This window comes from Glycine max, chromosome 11 (assembly GCF_000004515.6).
Source record: "Glycine max cultivar Williams 82 chromosome 11, Glycine_max_v4.0, whole genome shotgun sequence".
Classification (NCBI taxonomy): Eukaryota; Viridiplantae; Streptophyta; class Magnoliopsida; order Fabales; family Fabaceae; genus Glycine; species Glycine max.
In genome coordinates this window covers 32,529,616-32,535,749 of record NC_038247.2, presented here as the reverse complement: position 1 = coordinate 32,535,749, position 6,134 = coordinate 32,529,616, and positions in this window count along the sequence as shown.

Genomic DNA, 6,134 nt, shown 5'->3' with positions numbered 1-6,134 from the left:
AGAGGCTATGTGTGTGCATTTTTCCAACTTTGATCATTTGAAAATTAAACTTCAGATTTCAGAGCTCTTTTAGAGCACAAAATTTCGTGCTCTTCTCTTCCTCTCCCTTCATTCATCTCTTTCTTCATCCAAGCTCTTATCCATGGCCTCCTATGGTGGTGAGCTTCTTCTAGACTCATCTTCTCCTTGAAGTGGCGTCTCCTCTCTTTCTTCCTTCTCCATTCTGCTGCCATTCATCTTCCAAGAAGCAAAGGAATCCATTGATGAAGAAGATCCTAGGCCTACAAGCTCCAATGGAGCTTACATCAACTTTGTTAGTCCATGCTTTAACAAATTTTTCTTTGTGCGGAATCACCCATGTTTGGCACACATAGTTGACAAACATAGGCCACGAAGAGCAAGCCATTTCAAAGTTCTTAAGGTACTCATCAAAATAGCTCTCACATGGACAGTCAACCAAACTCCCCTAAGCCTCAATCACATAATCCCATGCATTTTTTTGACCCACCAGAGCTTTGTACTTTGCCTTCACATTCTTGTCAATGTGAAATCAACACAACAAGTTCGTAGCATCCGAGAATACAGTTTTCACTGCATTCATCAAAACCAAATCTCTGTCGGTAACAATAACCCCAACGAGTGCATCAACTTTCATGAAAAGACCCTGAAACCGCTGTAGAGCCCAAACAACATTATTAAGACATTCTCCCTCCAAGTAAGCAAAAGAAGCGGAGAATGTCATTCCTGTTGGTGTAACACCAACAATATCAAGCAATGACAGTTTGTACCTATTTGTTTTGTAGGTATTGTTAATAATAATAAAAAAAAAACAAATTACAAGAATTGGTTAATTTGACTGCATCAGGATGACTCCAGAATAAGTCACGTACAACATTTTCATCTTTCAGCCTATGCCAGCGAATATATTGATCTTGGTCAAGCAACATCATGAGCTGTTGCATTTCAGAGTTACTCCCTCTTATGGAAGAACGATAGGTATGTTTGGCATGGTAAATTTATTGGATTTTTGTATAATTGGTGGCATTGTGCTCCTTCAACATCAAAAAAAAAAAATTGGTTTCATCATGGACTTCATCATATCAGCAACAACAATCTTCTCATCTTTAGTCAGTCGACCTGAATATGGATGCCAAACAAATGACTTTGTCATTTCATGATTGAGTCCCACCAATTAACTTCATCATCCATCCTTCTCCTCCCAAAATTGGCTTTGTACGCAACTTAAACAGGCATCCACATTTTCTATTGCCAGTGCATGTTCTAACCAAATCCTTCTTCTTAGGCCTATACTCACCACTCCTTTCGCAAGCTATTAACAAAATTGAGGCCCTTCCTCTAACACCAGTATTCGTGTCTGAACTTATTATCACGACAACAAATCCAATTTCATGAGCCACCGATCAAGCCCAATGTAAAACTTCATCACAAGTAGCAAACAACTATAACACAATTCAAATAAGGTCTGAGATCAATGAACATTTATGTAATATAATTACTATACCAACAACAAATTAGACAAATACCTAAGAAATATTAAAGGTATCAAAGTAATCAACGTGTTTTACTTCCACACCAACATCTTATAAATTCTAATAAATACATCAGTCAACGTGTTTTACTTTCACGCCAACAAATTAGACAAATGACTAATAAATATAATATAAATTCTAATAAATACATCATTTAATTAAATATCAAATTTGTTTAATTATCATTTGTTGTAATAAACTTCTAAATACATCATTCAATTAAATATCATATTTGTTTAATTTTCAATCACGGTAATAAATATCTAAATCCATCATTCAATTAAATATCATATTTGTTTAATTTTGAATCACTCTAATAAACATCTAAATACATCATTCAATCAAATACCAAATTTGTTTAATTATCAATTGTTGCAATAAACATTTCAATAGATCATTCAATTAAATACTATATTTGTTTAATTTTAAATCACTATAATGAACATCCAAATACATCATTCAATTAAATACCAAATTTGTTTAATTATCTATTGTTGTAATAAACATTTAAATACATCATTTAATTAAATATCATATTTGTTTAATTTTCAATCACTGCAACGAACATCCAAGTACATCATTCAATTAAATATCAAATTTGTTTAACTATTAATTATTATAATAAACATCTAAATATAACATTAAGTTAAATATCAAATTTGTTTAATTATCAAATTTTGTAAATAAATTAATGTATAAAAAATTCTAAATAAATTATAATTAAAAAAATTCAAAACATACGGATTGCCAATCTGTATGTTTTGAAAAGAAAATACGCACATCTTCTTCTCCGGTGATGAAAAACTATCGAACTTCATCTTATATCCGTAAACAACGCACATACACCACTGGCGATAACATACTCACAAAAGGACGCTAGTGAAAGCAAGTTACGATCAGGGAGTGCAGTTTTACGAAAAAAAGGTGCTGCAGAAATTAAAAAGCTAATTTGCTATTTATAACTGAAAATACCGACAAGGACATTTTCGATATTTTGAAAAATTGTTGGGTGTACCAGCAAAAATGTTGGTGCCCCAAGCACTTCCCCTTGTGTTGTATGTCATCTGTGTTTCGTGTTTGGGCCCAGAAATATCATTTATGTACCTAACTTGCAGACTTTCTGCAACCAGTGGTGGTGACCTCGCAAACTTGTATAGTTGTATTTCCTTTGGTAGCTTGAACACTTCTTGTGTTTCTAGCCCTCTTAATAAATTATCTTCGCCAATAAAAATAAAAAAAATGGTCCACTTTGCCTCGTTTATTACGAGAGATCTTGTTTTGAAAGCAAAATTTTCGGAAGAAATCCTTTTAAAAATAAATAAAATAATAATATGCTAATTTTTAATGTAATTTGAAACAAACTATAATTTTAATTCACTAAAATCTGAAAATTATATGTATAGCATTACTTGTTTAGTATTTAAAAAAATTCATTACTAATACCTCTTATCCAAATAACAAAGGGCTAGCTCAGTTCCCCTTAAAAGTAAGGTCTCATTTGGAGTTGTATATAAAAGGATAAATATTCAAAAAGTATTATCTCATTAAATAAGTTTATCACTTGAATTATGCATAAGATTAAAAATTGCTACAATTTTCCCCCAAATTTTGCTTAAAAAATATCAGCTGCTTTCCTTCTTTGCTGGCTCGTGTTTGTACAAGGCATGCACGTACAACGTGAATATTTTATTTAATTAAAATAATAAAAGATTATATATGGAATGATATTTTTTGTTTGTATTTTTACATATATTTCAATTTTTTCTCTTAGTTCTGAACTTAAGATAATAAATAATTTTCGCATTAAAATGGTAATTTTGTAAAAAAAATGTATCAATTATGATAAAAAATATTTTGATCATTTTAAAATTAATTAAAATATTAAAATAATTATACATTAAACATTTATTTTAAAACTTATAAGCATTAATTTAACGAAAAACTAATTCAACTGTTACACTGTTATATTTTTCTATGGTTTTTTCATTAGTTCAGTTGATTTTATTCTTGACAAAAATATTAAATATTTGTATTTCAGAACATGTACACTACAAAGACTTTTACTTTATTGGTCAATGAAAAGATAGTGTAAATATTTGACATACCACGTAACTGCGCATTTTTTTAAAGGCTATCTAACTTCGTTCGATAAAAAGTTATCAGAACTTCATATAAAATATGTATATAAAATAATAATTAAATAACATCAGAAAAATATGTAGCAACCTGTGTATCAACTAGCACGCACCCACAATTTTTTTTCCAAATTTTACACACAATAATTTTAAAGATTTGATGAGTTTACTTATATTGTTTAAAATTATTTGTAATATTTAAATATATTTTTAGTAATATCATTTTAAAAAAAATAATTATTTTTTATAATTTTAATTTTTTATTAACTTTTTTTTACTGTCCAAATATTTTAATTTAAAAATAAATATTGTAATAATTAATTAAAATAAATAGTTTGACATTAAACAAAATAAAAAAAGTAAGAAAATTTTATTTGAGTGTGGTGTGCGTTTGAGAGTGATAAAGTAGGAAAAATAATTTTTAAATTGATAAAAAAATAGAAAATATAACCTATTATATTGCAAATAATTTTTTTCGATAATAAAAAAAAATAAAGAATGACTTGTGCATTTGCACCAGCTAGTTTGCATTAAAGTTGACACTTAAGGGAGCTCCAAAATATTTTTACTCCTAAAGCAATAATTCTTTCTTCATTTATACATTGGGATTTGCAATTATATCCTAGAATGCAAAAAAAAAAAATCAAATTTTAATCCGAACATTCTGCTAAACAAAACTTTAATCCAAACATAACTAATTAAACTCAAAATAAAATTAATTTACTTTAAATTGTGTTTGGACGGAGAAATTTAAAATTCTGAAAAATTTTGAATTCTAAAAATTTCAAATACTTCAGTTGAAATTTTTTTATTTTTAAAATTTTTGTTTGGATAAAAAAAAATTAAAATTATGAGGATGAAAAAAAAATAAATGAAAAAATAGAAGATATGGTTGGCGTGCTAGTTATTCGTATTCATATACGCTCACACACTTGATTTATATTCCACACAAGATGGTATTTACAAAAAAATTAGACTGTAATAAGAGAATTTTAATTTTTCACCTTTTAGAATAAAATTAAAATTTCAGAATTTTAACTATTTAAAATTCTGTTTTAAAATTCCAAAATTTTAAATTATTCACAAAAAAAATCCATACAATAAATTCTAAAATACATAAATTCAAATTCTCTAATAAATTACTTTCCTCAATAAAAAAACATTCAAACAATAAATTCTAGATTTTTCTCCAAATGTATCAAAAGCATCTCCAAATCTTGTATCAAAAGCATCAGTGCCATTCATTTTCTCCCATGAATTCTAGATTTTTCTCCAAATCTTGTATCAAAAGCATCAGTGCCATTCATTTTCTCCGGGCCCCGCTTTCACTTTCAGTGTTTCTCAACCACCAGTTAATTTGTTCAACATGTACCTGCCTCATGAATGTGTCAGGCAATGGGTCTTTGTTGTTAAGCCCAAATTATCTCGAACACTTTCTTCAAGTTTCTTCACTTCCACATTTTTTATTTAATTTTAACATAAAACATTTAATTACAGAAATATGCATAGCAAATATTAAATAATATAGTGATTATTTTTAGAGATTTTTTAATAAAAAATTATAAGTTAATTTATGTTTATTAACAATCAATCATAAAAAAATTATAAAAAAGTGATTTTATGAGAAAGTATTCAAAATAACTTGTAATTTTACTGATCCGAAAAATAAATTATAACTTTAACAAGATTCTATATTCTTTCCAATTTCTTATTGTTTTGGAAAACTAAAACAAATATATAGAAAAAGTTTAAAGGCATTTTTTTTAATGAAAAGTGACTTTGTTATGAAAAAATTGTAAGAAACAGGCTCATTATGTGAAATAATGGCATTCATGCACTACTCCATTAAAACAATTTCTCTGTTAAGAATCTTTTTGGTCATATGAATAAATTTCTCTGTTAAAATAATGGCATTCATGCATTTTCTTTTACAAAAACATATGTGGAGAAGATTATTATATAATACTTGCACCACTTGTTGGAGGTTGGGATAAATGAATACAAGGGTTTAAGAATATCGTGCTCGTAAAAAAGAAAAAAAGAAAGGGGCAATTTACTCATGATTTTATTTAGTTTCGGTCGCATTGTAGAAAACGTGTATTTAATTAGCTAGTCATGGATAGAAAAATGTATATCAATAAAGGGATAAAAAATTCTCGACCACGAAAAACTGTACCGTATATTATTTTCACATGGTAGTATATATAACATCATCGAACTGCTACACTTATGGACCACACCGGACGGATCCACGTGTTTCATTGCGGGGCAATTGTTCTCACTAATTATTTATTTATTTATATATGTATGATAAAAAATTATATTTATAAAAAATTATATTATTCCAATAAGATAATATTTTTAAAATATATATAAGAAATAAAAAAGAGAATAAAATTATACTAATTTTATTATTTTATTCTTTTAACTTTTAGATTTAATTATTATT